Source organism: Chiloscyllium plagiosum, chromosome 39 (genome assembly GCF_004010195.1).
Source record: "Chiloscyllium plagiosum isolate BGI_BamShark_2017 chromosome 39, ASM401019v2, whole genome shotgun sequence".
Classification (NCBI taxonomy): Eukaryota; Metazoa; Chordata; class Chondrichthyes; order Orectolobiformes; family Hemiscylliidae; genus Chiloscyllium; species Chiloscyllium plagiosum.
The window spans coordinates 8,864,730-8,878,135 of record NC_057748.1 but is presented as its reverse complement, the minus strand read 5'-3'; the positions used below and the strand labels follow the sequence as shown (position 1 = coordinate 8,878,135).

Sequence of the window (13,406 nt, the reverse complement as noted above, 5' to 3'; positions counted from 1 at the left end):
TTGATTGGTTCAGTACTACACCAAATTTGTTCACTAAGGCAAAAGGAAAGTTGGGTAGGATTTGAATTCATGCACTAGCTTGTTAGTTAGGTGGAGTAATGTAATCATTACACAAATTGACTAGCAACTGAGTCAAAGATTGTAGGTTCAAGCCCCAGTCTAGAAGTGTAAGTCAACATCCAGCACTGAGGGAGTGCTGTGCTGTCAGAGGTGCCATCTTTTGGGTGAAATGATAAACCTATTTGCCTTCCCCCGCCAAGGGGCATTGTTTAAAAAAAAAAAGAGCAGGCAAGTTCTCCTCCGTGATCTGGACAACACTCACCTCTCAAACAATATCTGGTCATTTATCACATTGCTCTCTGAGGAGTCTTGCTGGGTGAAACTCGACTACCCTGAAGACTACACAAGCTGTGAAAGAGACTGCTACACTGAAGTAGTCATTTGTGAGCTGTAAATTGCTTTGGGACATGAAAGGTCTTCTAAGACACTCGGCAGGTACAAATCATTCTTTACGAGTTTGATTACAACCATAACATTGAATATAATGAGTAAAGAGTTGCATTTGAGTGTAATCATTTTTGGCTAGCAACAGGGAATTGACAATAAATAAGAGCCAGTTGTTGCAATAACTAGACAAAGGGAATACCCCACCTCCTACCACCACAATCCACTCTGGTCTACAATGGACTCTGGTTCCCACCATAACTCATCTTGGAGCAGAAACCCTGGAAAAGTGCCAACTATGGGTTAACAGAGCTCCACTGCATCACAGGGCTTAAGGGAAGAGAGTTTTTAGTGTTTACACCTGTCACAGCTTTTTTTTGTGCTTACGTGAAGTCATTGGAAAAGAACTGGCATCTAGAAACCTTAAAAGCGAAGGGAAGTAGGACAAGTTGTGACAGGTTTTTAGGGCTTGCTTTTTTTAAGATTGCCACAAAGCGGCTTCTAGGAAACACTTCTCTCATATTCTGTTTCCATTAGTAAATGGTGTTTCGTAAATAGATTGGTCTGCTGCCAGAATTGGTGAACTGAATTTTTTTTTGTTTGAGCACTGAGAACCAGCTCAGAAACATTGGTCTTTCCAAAGCCAGTTCCTTCATAGAGTCATATAGATGTACAGCACGGAAACAGACTCTGCGGACCAACTCCATGCCCACTAGTTATCCTAACCCATTTGCCAGCATTTGGCCCATATCCCTCTAAACCCTTCCTATTCGTGTATACCTCCACCACTTCCTCTGGTAACTCATTCCATACACAAACCACCCTCTGCGTGAAAAAGTTGCTCCGTAGGCCCCTTTTACATCTTTCCCCTCTCACCCTTCAGTTAGCTCCTCAAGGAATCCTTGCCCTCAGTGTGCCTGCCTCTAGCGAGCTTTTTGTCCAAAATACATTTGGATAAATTCTGAATTAATTAGAAAGGCTTATAATCCTATCACACTTTTCATTGCCCCAGAACATCTCTAAGTGCCTACAGCCAACAAATTTGACTTTTCCCTTTACTCTTTACTCAATTATACAATGAATAGAAGAGCCTTGGGAAAAGTTGATGGGCAGAGAGATCTGGGAGTGCAGGTTCATTGTACCCTGAAGGTTGCTGCACAGGTGGATAGAGTGGTCAAGAAGGCATATAGTCTGCTTGCCTTCATTGGATGGGGTATTGAGTATAAGAGCTGGCAAGTCATGTTAAAATTGTACAAGACATTGGTTCGGCCGCGTTTAGAATACTGTGTACAATTCTGGTCACCACATTACCAAAAGGATGTGGATGCTTTGGAGAGGGTGCAGAGAAGGTTTATGAGGATGTTGCCTGGTATGGAAGGTGCTAGCTCTGAAGAAAGATTGAGTAGGTGAGGTTTATTTTCATTCGAAAAAAGGAGATTGAGGGGGGACCTGATTGAGGTTTACAAAATCATGAAGGGTATAATCAGGGTGGATAGAGACAAGCTTTTTCCCAGGGTGAAGGATTGAATAACGAGAGGTCACTCTTTCAAGGTGAGAGGTGGAAAGTTTAAGGGGGATACACGCGGCAGGTACTTCACACAGAGGGTGGTGGGTGTTTGGAATGCGTTGCCAGCACAGGTGGTCGAAGCAGGTACGGTAGATTCATTTAAGAGGTGTCTGGATAAATGCATGAGTAGGTGAGGAGTAGAGGGATACAGATGCTTAGGAATTGACCAACAGGTTTAAACAGTTGATTTGGATCAGCTCTGGCTTGGAGGGCCGAAAATGACCTTTTCACGGTTACTATTACCCATTCTGAGAAAAGGTCACTGGACCCAAAACGTTAACTCCGGTTTTTCTTTACAGATTTGCTGAGCTTTTCCAGCAACTTCTGTTTTTGTTACTATAACTGTGACTAACTTATATTCCGATCTGATTGCTGATGTTACATTCCAGCAGCTGCTATTATTGGATTTGAACCCACATCCCCAAAGCATTATCCCCTGGATTACTAGTTCTGTGTCATTACCATCACACCACTATAATGGGTGAAAATTACTCAAGGTAGGAAACATGGCAGCTGGTTAGATCCCAGAAACTGCAATATAATAAAGAAGATCTTTTTTGTTTGGATATAGGGATAAGTAATTGGCCTAGAGATCAGGGGGAGTGTCTGTGCAGCTCTTCAAAACAGTGCAGCAGAACATTTCTGTTCACCCTGGAGTTTAGATGGGACACTAATTGAACATTTCATGAGTGCTGGGAGTAAGTTAATTCTGTGCTGCATCGAAATCATGTCACACAAGATGGCTGGGATAGGAAGGCCCACAATCTCACACAGCCTTAAAAACTTTCCTTCCTTCAATATTCAATAATTCCAGAGTTTCCGCTCCAATTAAATCTAGCCAGAAGTCTATTCCAAGTGCTTGCCATTCTTCCACAGAAGACCTTCCTGACATCAATCCTGTGCATAACACTTGGCAGCTCCCAAGTCCGGTGCCAGAATCAATGCATAGGCTGATTTAACACTGCTGAGGTCAGAAGTCACAGATTATAGTCCAATAGGTTTATTTGGAATCACGAGCTTTCGAAACACCGCTCTTTTGCTAAGTGACAAAGCAGCAGCACCCTGAAAGCTGGTGATTCCAAGTAAACCTATTGGACTATAACCTGGCGTCTTGTGACTTTGTTGTCCATCCCAGTCAAACACTGGCACCGCCACATCACTGCTGAGGTTACAGGCAGAGAAGCCAGTTGATTGTCAATCACTTAAAACCTGGCTTTAATTTGGATAAGCACAGCAACACAATACCATCATGTATTGCAATGACATACTAGATGTACTTTTTATTTTATTGAAAGTTTCTGAACCTAGCAACTGTGAGGCAACCCTCTGAGTTTGAACTGATCTTAGACTGATTTTCTCCCATCTTGCTGTTAGCTTCTTTTTGCTCAATATCTCTATGCTATTGCACTGAGCTCACTGCTCTGATTTCACATCAATGTTGTATAAATCACACATTTATTTTCATCACAATGATTTTGCTTCCTGTTTATACCAATTGTACTCCAATCAGATTAGATTCCCTACAGTATAGAAACAGGCCCTTCAGCCCAACAAGTCCACACTGACCCACTGAAGAATAACCCACCCAAACCCAGTCCCCTACCCTATCCCTGACTAATGCACCTAACACTGTGGGCAATTTAGCATTGTGGGAGGAAATTGGAGCACCCGGAGGAAACCCACATAGATACAGGGAGAACGTGCAAACTCCACATAGACAGTGGCGGGAATCGAACCCAGGTCCCTGATGCTGTGAGGCAGCACTGCTAACCACTGAGCCACCATGCCACCCATCCTTTGGATTTTACACTTCTTTTTCCAGTAATGTGATACAGATGTGGTCTGATCTCACCAATTTGTGTTGGTCTCATTGATTACTTTGTTCTGATATTTAGGGGCTCAGTTACTGGTAATCTAAGGGCCTAGACCCATAATCTCCAGACATGAATTCCAATCCTATCATGACTGGGCAGGGAGGGGGATTCAAATTAATTTAAATAAATCTGGAATTAAAAATTATTAAAAGACTCAAACAATTTAACTTTGTATATTTAATTCATGAGATATAGGTAATGCTTGCAGGCCAACATTTATTGCCCATCCTTAATTGTCCTTGAGAAGGCAGTGGTGGATTACTGCAGTCCTTGGGTTCTGGGGACATCCACATTGCTCTGGTTTAATTCCCTTCTTTAGGGTTTTGTCGTGGTTTGACACAACTGAGTGGCTTGCGAGGCTACTTAAGAGCCAAACATATTACTGTGGATTTCAATTCATATCTGAAGGATGTTAGCAAACCAGATTAATTTTTATGACAGTAGACATGGTCACCATTAGCTTTTAGTTCCAGATTTTGTCGAATTTACACTTCACTATCTGCCACAGTGGAATTTGAACCCACATCCCAAAAGCATCAATTTGAGGCTCTGGATTATCAGCCCAGGAACATTACCACTATCACCCCACAAAGGCCCTAAGTGCCAGGGTATTTGAGAGGGAAAGCTAAATACCTGATTATTTCAAAGCTGCCTCTGTGTAGGCGAAGATGCTTTTTACAGCCACTAAACACTCACTGCACAAGCTCATACGTAAACCATTAAAGGTCATCCACCCAAACCATTGTCCAATTTTATTTGGGACTTTAATTCACTGAGGACCTTTTGCTTTAATTTCCTGTTCCTCTTCTAGCCTTCAAATCCAGCCCTGTAATGAGAAGCTGCATATTTACCACAGCCCTGGATAGTTTAATTTTTCTTTGCTCTATCCATCCCACTGATGCCAATAAAAATTTGCATTACAGCCAAGTCAGCTTTCATGAAGTTTTTCCCCTTTCTCTTTCCTTGTGGCTGTAGTGCTATTAATCAGTTCAGCGTTGGGGTTAGAAATTAAACCTTTGAGGAGATTGCTGGGTTAATTTTTGGCCCGAGTTCTAAAACACAAACTCTCGAGATGAAGAACTGACTTCAAAAGTTTCCAACAACTGCTGCTGCATTTAATTTTTCCCAGTTTTTTTTTTCCAAGGCTTGATATCACACGTTGAGCCTCAACCACACTGTCCAACTTTATCACGTCATCCAGTGCAAAATCTAATTCAGGCAGAAAGGGAGCAATTTAATTTTGGCTTTAAAACTGACAACGTAGACCAAGGGGTTGTGTGAGGTTTGGAGAATGACTAATTTTTCTTTGTTGCCAATGTAAAGGAGCTGGTTCCATGCTGGCGTACATCTCTAAGGGAGATTGACAGCCTTCCTACTGACAAACCAAGTTGGTCAGTGTCTTAAGCAACAGATGCCTACACTATTACCAAATGTCATCATAGCATGATGTGACCCTTTTCAAAATGGATTTCTGGGATGTTACCAATGAAACCAATGTTTATTGCCCATCACCAACTGCCCTTGAGAAGGTGGTGGTGAACCACCATCTTGAACCATTGCAGCCCTTATGGTAGAGATGCACCCGCAGTGCTGTTAGGAAGGCAGTTCCAGGATCTTGACACCTGCCAACAGTGACAGAACGGCGATATATTTCCAAGTCATAATTGAGTGTGCCTTGGAAAGGAACTTACAAGTGGTATTTCCATGTCTCTGCTACCCTTGTCCTTCTAGATGGTAAAGGTCTTGTTTTGGGAGGTGCGGTCAGAGGAACCTTGGCAATAAAAAACTGCAGTGCATCTTGTAGGTGGCACAAGAGTTGGGGGTGAATGTTGAAGGTGATGGATGGGGTGCCAAAGTAGTGGATCACTTTGTCCTGAAGGATGTTGAGTTTCCTGAGTGTTGTGGAGCTGCATCTTTCAAGCAAGTGGGGAGCATTCCATCACTCTGATTTGTAGCATTTGGATAGTGACATTGGGGAGACAGGAGATAAGCGATTTGATGCAGAATTCCAAGCCTTTGTCCTGTTTCTGTAGCCACTGTATTTATTTCTTACCCTATGACCTCACACTGGCACCTGACATTCATCAACACAGACAGTCTGATACCCTCTAACATTGTGGTCATGCTTTTGCCTCTCTTCTTAGGACTCTTCCTCCCTCCTGGATCTCCCATCTTTGTACCAATCACAGGAGCAAAGGCAGAAGGAACAGGACAGCTTGCCTCTCCAGCTTCTGCAAACACTATTTTGAAACAAGCTACCCAAAGATCTAACTTTCATGTCCCTCATTCCTGATATAGAAGTGGCTGGCCTCTTCATTTAGCTCCTCCCTGCCAGCAATCCAAAAGTACCCTCTTCACATGATCCTTGTGTGAGCCTAAAAGCCTGCCTTCATTGACCATAGAGGATCGACATATTGGCCAAGCTTAACCCTATCTTTACCACCCAGTGTTGACACTGTATCAGGATTACAGTCTGGGCGGGGAGACCGGCACGTCCTCGAGAATGATGGGAGTTGCCAGTTGTTTACCAAGGTAAAGGTCAAAGGTACTGCCTCCTGCCCTGACATCCAGAGATTCCCAAGCGTGAACCTGACAAATGCTGAGTTCCAACACATGAACTCTTCAGAAGATGTTTAAGAGAACTTCCAATTACCACTTGCATTCCAGGGCCCATGGACAACAACTGGGGAGAAATCAGAGGGTCAGAAACTGAGGCGGGGGGGGGGGGGGGGGGGATGCAGGGAAAGGAGTGTTAATGTTATGATTTGTTAGGTTCTTGTTGGACACGTTAGATGGAAAGTATATGCCTGGATAATGCCAAAAGGTGGAGACTGAAAGTGCTGACTTTGTCCATGTCACCATTATGCAGGTTTTTGATAATTCAATGGCCATTCTCCCAGTGTGATTCTGGATGGTGAGTGGCGCCAAGATATTTGACTATGAACAACATTGAAGATAAATACAACTCAGCGATGATTTACTTTTCACCAGGAAGACCATTAATATCCTTTGCAAATTAGGATCAATGAACCTTCTTACCCTTCCTGCTCCCCACACCCTCCATAAGCTATAGCACTCTTGCCTCAGAGCCCAAACATTGAGAGTTTAAGAAATACTCTGGAAACTTGAATCAGTGGTGATCCTCCAGTGAAGCCTTAATGGAGAACATAAGAGATGCTGTCTTTTGAATGAGACATTACACCAAGCCGTTTGCTTTCCCAGGCAGTCTTAAGAGGTACTATTCAAGAGGGCCTGAAGAGTTCTCCCCTCTGTCCTGGTCAGCATACACCTCTCAAACAACATCACAAAACAGATATTCCACTGCTATTCATAGGAGCTTACTTTACACATGGAGGATAGCCTTTTCTCCATCATACTCATGGTTACACTCCAAAAAGGGACTACTCAAATTAAAGAAATATACTGCAGATGCTGAAAATGTGAAGCCAACACAAAATGCTAATAAAACTCAGCAGGTCTGGCAGCACTGGCAGAGAGAGAAACAAAGTTAACATTGCAAGTCCAACGTGACCCTTCTTCAGAACCTCTCTTCACAGATGCTGCAAGACCTGCTTGAGTTTCTCCAACATTTTCTGAGTTTGTTTTGAAAATGGACTGTATTGAGGATGGATACTTTGGGGGCATCTTCAGTTTGTAAAAGCCATTATAAAGCAATGCAAGTCTTGAGATCAAGTAAAATAGCACAGCCTAGAATGTAAACCTGGCACTCTGGCTAGTCTGGCTGAGTTCTACACCATGTGATGCTTGTACCCAATGAGTCACTGGGGAAAATTCCAGTGTTACAATAGATCGGTTGTCTTGCAATGTCAGTTTTGTTGGTTTATAAGACTCTGGGAGCAAAAGGGACTAAAGAAAGTCCGAGGTAGGAAAAAGCCATTTTGCCTATTCCATAACAGACTCAGAAAAGGTCCCTCTGCATTTTACCATCCTTTGATGGCGAGACACTGTTGTCTTTTGTCAATATTTATAAGTACTTGGTTACAGTGTGAGTAGCGTGTGTGAGCACGCTAATGTGAAGTAGGTTTGAAGCCTGCAGAGAAATGGGAAAGGTTCAGAGAGTGAACTTCTGACAGTGACAGTAAGATGCCCTAAGGCAGATGTTATAAATATGGTGGTGGTGGTAACCAAAATGAAAGGGCACACTTAATTCGGTGCTTTCATTATTACCGAAGTTATGATTTCAACTCGGCATCAAGTGTCTGGAATTATTTGACTGAATTTCATCCTGTGATAGTACTTAACTAGCTTCAGACATATTTGGAACACAAATACCTGGCAGACGCAGATGTGAGAGTGCATGTATACACAATACACACCGCACACATACACACACAGTACACTCACAAAGGCAGATAATTAAGGTGCCATTTGGCTGACTGTATTAACAGATATTTATTGCATACCACTATCTCTTACTATGCATACCATCTCTTTGGACTTTGATTGTTAAATTCCCCTAGTTTACATCCCTCCATGACTTGACCTCCTTCCCATTTCTAACTTCCCAGCCCTACACCTCCTGACACCATTGCTGTCCTCCATCTCTGATCTCTTGCCCACTCTTATTTCTCTCACTCCATCGTTGATGATCATATCATCATCTGTCAAAACCAGAAGCTCTGGAATTCCCTCCCTAAACCTCTCCGGCCACTCTATCTTTATCTCTATCTCCCACTTTAAAATCACTCCATAAAACTATCCTATTTGCTTTCTTTCTTCTGTAACTTTTAGTTCTAACTGCATCCTTTCAATGGGATGTTTTAAATTCATTGAAGGCGCAACATCAATGCAAGTTGTTGCAGATCCAGTGCAAGAAATTCTTTTGTTGGTCAAACCTAATGCTTCTCGAAGGGAGGTTTTGACGTCTTTGAGTGTTACAGTCTGCTAGCCTTGTGTTCATTAAAACATGGTTACATTGATGGTATCACTGGGTGGTGACATCTGTAGGAAACGTGTCTCAGGAAATTAGAGGGACGCCACCCTATGATATTTTTGTCCGTTAAAATAAAATCGATGAATAAATCTACATTTCGGAGATGCAGTACTGCCACTGAGAGTGCAGGCTTGCAGAGTCACCCAGAAAACATATCACTGAGAGACAGGAGAGTGTCAAGAGTTTTTGCAATCCCCTCTCCCCAGTCTGAGTATGGGTGAAGAGGGGGAATGAGGTATAAGAGGACAATGCAAAGGTGGGACAGATGGGCTTTGCCACACCAGCCAGTTCACTAAAGGCTCACTTAATGGTGTATTGGGCAGTCTGTACTGGCCCTGAGCAACTTTCATGAACTCACAGGTATTTTTGTTTTAATTCATTCTCAGCATCCCAGCATTGCTGGCAATACATTGGTGTTCCCTCGTCAGCACTTGAGAAGATAGTGGTGACTCACTTTCCTGAGCCAGTACAGTCCACGTGTTGCAGGGACACCCACAGTTAGGGAGAGAGTTCCAGGATTTTGAATCCCGTGACAGTGAAGGAAAGGCTATATCATTCCAAATCAGGATGATGTATGGCTTGGAGGGGAAATTTGCATCTGTTGTCCAGTGATACTATCAAAGTGTCCAATTTTAATGAACACATTTAATGAGCAAGACTGTAACTTCCAGATGGCGTTGGTCATAGAATTGGAATAAGTTTGGGTGAAATACTGCAACACATCTTTCAGACAGTATAGACTGCTGCCACCAGGTCAGGGTGCCCATCTCATGGGCTGCTTTGCCCTGGATTAAACCATGCAATTGGCAGATTTAAGTGATCCAAGATAGGACGTTAACCCTGTCACCCTTGGGAATGTGTGAAGAAAATTCAAAGGGTGAACTATTCACTTGGAAAAAGCACAAGGATGCATTCAGAGGATTATGTTTAACTGTGATGTCCTTCATGGATAGTGTTGAATCTGACCACTCAGGGCTGCATGTGGGGAACAGCCATTGGACGTTGAACCAGAACCCAACAGGGAACAAGATAGGAAAATATGATGCTGAAATGCTAACACAGCAGATATCTCAGCCAACGCATTGTTAAACTTAACATAATGTTGACCAGAAGCAAATGGGTTTATTTGTTGATAATTACTGTACACAAAGAGCAGTTTGCTGAAACTTCCCCTTCATTTCAAATAATTTTCAAGTGAATAAAGGCTCCAGAGCTGGACAGTGACACCAGGCTGACTAGCTTTTGTTTCCCAGCCAACACAGATACAAAAGGACCAAATGGCCTCAGTTTGTGCCATATACTTTTCAGTGTTTTAGCACTCTGACTATTACTCAACATAACACTTGGTAACCAGGGTGTCCAATTGCTGCAGCAAGGAGCCCGCACCATTAGGACGGGGTAAATGCCCTCTTCCTGCCCGGGAAACCTACCCCGGCCATTCCTGGAAGCAACCGGCAAAACTTCAAATGCATTTTATTGCGTTAAAACACAGTGAGTGAGTGTCCCTTTAAGAAACAGCCTAGTGCGCGGAAAAAGAGTCCGTTTATTTTCCAATGCCCCCGCCACAAAAGTGCTTCCAAGATTTACAAGACGCTACACAATTCCTGGGAAAATAGGAAAGTATTCCCAACAGATCTGGTTGGCTTACAGCCCCTGAAGCTCTCGACAAAGGCTGTAAATTGATAGCTGAACCATATGTTAAGTAGAGGAATTGCTGCCAGTCTCCAGCTCAACATTGCCACAGATAAAATCCGTGTATTTATAACTCTACAGCACTCCCGGACACTAACACACACAAACAAACAACAAGCGAGAACGAAATAGGGCTGGTCTCTTAGGAAGACCCGGTTAAAACTCAGTTTTTCTCAAAAAGATAAAGATATACTTGTCACAAGTTTAGAATTGAAAGTCACAGAAATAGTTGCCCATACACGCAGAAATATTTAAGCAGACTCACCTCAGTCTTTCTCCAAAGTAATGTTGGCTGTGTTTCTTCTTTCTCTTAAACAAATCTAATCAATGGGACTTTCTTTAGAGCTGGGGAGAAGAGTGTCTTCGAGATCCTTGGCGCTGTCTTGAACCCCAGAAATGCCTGTCCTGTCTGATCCCCTGACTCTCTCTATTTCTCCCCTCCGACTCTCATTCTTCACGGGGAAAGTTGAGGAGTGTCCCGGAGCATGTGCAGAGTAGTACTGTAGTAGCGCTGGGGAAATTAAACGTCACCAGCCTGTGAAAGTTCCTGGAGCTGAGAGGGAGGTTACTTCACAAGGCTGTAGGTTATGTTCTTACTTTTTAAAAAAGACATTTTCTCTCCTGAAGGAACTGATTTAAAGTTGAATTGCAATTCTCCAACCCTTTATACCCCTCCCAAGTAACCCATTCTGCATGTGTGGGTGGCCTGGAATTCCATCACCAAAATGTACCTCACTCCCCTCTCCTTTAAAACACTTTGTAAAACCACATTCCTGATCAAAGCTTTTCGATTATTGTGTCCTCATGTGGCTCATCATCAAAATTTGTTTGTTTTCTTTTATTATGCTAAATCTACTATTTGCAAGTTGTAGCTGGAGCCTGGGAAACATTTAGGGCAGTAAGCTATTTGACCGTGTGAGGCATCAACTAATCTGCCCCCCAACTAATACCCGTATTTCCTGATTGGGTAATTTGGATTATTTACTCCCACCACTCTTTTGCCCCTAAATTGAGCCTCTGAATTGTGTTTCTGACTACAGACCCAGCCAACTAAGCACAGAGTGGCATCCCCTCTTGCTGACTGTGTATATGTGTGTCACACCAGGTACATTAGTACAATCATTGGTAAGTTTCAAATGTTCTTCATTTGATCTGAAGCATTTTGGGCTTTCTAGAGTTATACCGCACGGAAACAGACCCATCGGTCTAACCAGTCCGTGTTGACCACATTCCCAAACTAAACTTGTCCCATTTGCCTGCACTTGGCACATATCCCTCCAAACATTTTGTATTCATGAATTTATCCAAATGTTTTTTAAATATTGTAGTTGTACCTGCCTCCACCACTTTCTCTGGCAGTTAATTCCACACACAAACCACTCTCTGTATAATAAAGTTGCTCCTCGTGTCCTTCTAAAATCTTTCTCCTCTCACCTTAAAATTTTGCGCCCTACTTCTGAACTCCCCCAGCATAGGGGAAAGACCTTGTCATGGACCCTATCTATGCCCCTCTTGATTTTATAAACCACTATAAGGTCACCACTCAACCTCCTTAGCTCCAGTGAAAAAAGTCGCAGCCTTTTCAATCTATTGTTATATCTCATTCCCAGCAAATCTTTTCTGAACCCTCTCCAGTTTAATAATATCGTTCCTATGATAGGTCTACCAGAACTGCACACAGTACACCAGAAAAGGCCTCACCAACATCCTGTACAGCATCAACATGACGTCCCAATTCCTATAGTTAAAGGTCTGAGCAATGAAGTTCTTAACTACCCTGTCTCCCTTTGAAAGTTCCTGAAGGGCGTGACAAAAATGCAAGACTTTTCTCCAACATGTGAATTTCATAAGAGTCGTTAGTGTACAATGGCTGCAATTGAACACTGGCATGGTGGTAGTTTTACCTTATTGAATTTCTAGCCTCAACTAATACCTCCTCACAATTTTATTCATCCATTAGTCTCTTCAAGGGAGGTTGGTTAAACGAGACCTCTATCTTTTGAAATCCATGCTATTTATTACCTCTCACACTGAGTGTGGGAAGCAGTAATTTTTTTGCTGCTGGGTCTGTATGTCTGTAAACAATATACCTTAAAAAAAAGGATTGATTTCAACAAATTCTTGAAAAACCAATTCAACGTGCCCAGGAACCTGGAACCTTTTAAATAACTCTTTCACTTGGAAAGTTGTGAGTTGTTTCATTTAGAAATGTTGTAGATTGTTTTTAGAATGATTTGGGTTGTATCAGCTGTTGTGGTGAAATTTGTCAAAGCTGTTAAAATGTGAATAGAGTTTTCAGAGCAGGTTGTTAGATTTGGATTGGTTTGAAGCCTCCTCAGTGAGATGGAAGCTCTTAATAAAAATATTGATTTGTTGAACTGTGTGGCCTTGGAGTGATATAATGTAGGTTTACAAGAATGATACCTGAACTTCAGGGGTTAAGTTATCAGGAGAGATTAAACAAACTCTGTGGAGGATCAACCAGGCAGGGAAAATAATTAAGGAAGACCTGGATAATTATAATAACATTGAATTAATATAGCGTGGTGGAAGTTAGTGCTGAACTGATGCCCTTGTCACTTGTTATATTTTTCTTTAGATATTGTTCTACTCTCTCAGTTTAGTGGGAATTATATTAGTTCTTCCTGCTCCTGATGATAAAAGGAAGACAGAGGAATATTATATCAGGTATTTAAAAACATGGAAGGTTTTGATAATCAATACAGAGAGATTGTTTCCTCTTGTGAGGAAGAACAGAACCAAAGGCCAATGCTATAAAATTGTTATCAAGAAATCAAATTGGAATTCTGAAGAAAGATGAGTGGTGAGATGGCGAATTGTTGAAGTAAATCGGACAAGTGCAATTCAGGGGAAG

General features: G+C 42.3%; 1 protein-coding gene across 3 annotated transcripts in view; it reads right to left on the bottom strand.

Annotated features, from left to right (window-relative positions):
• Nucleotides 1-11,049, bottom strand: part of si:ch211-51c14.1 (protein kinase C and casein kinase substrate in neurons protein 3) — a 64,398-nt gene extending 53,349 nt beyond the window's left edge. For 2 of the 3 annotated variants that reach the window (XM_043679671.1, XM_043679672.1), the window contains exon 1: nt 10,797-11,045. The gene's annotated coding sequence lies outside the window, so the exon portion shown is untranslated. Of the gene's footprint in view, nt 1-10,796 lie in introns of all 3 variants that reach the window. The other variant, XM_043679673.1, reaches the window with a different exon arrangement.
• Between the last annotated feature and the right edge of the window lie 2,357 nt (nt 11,050-13,406).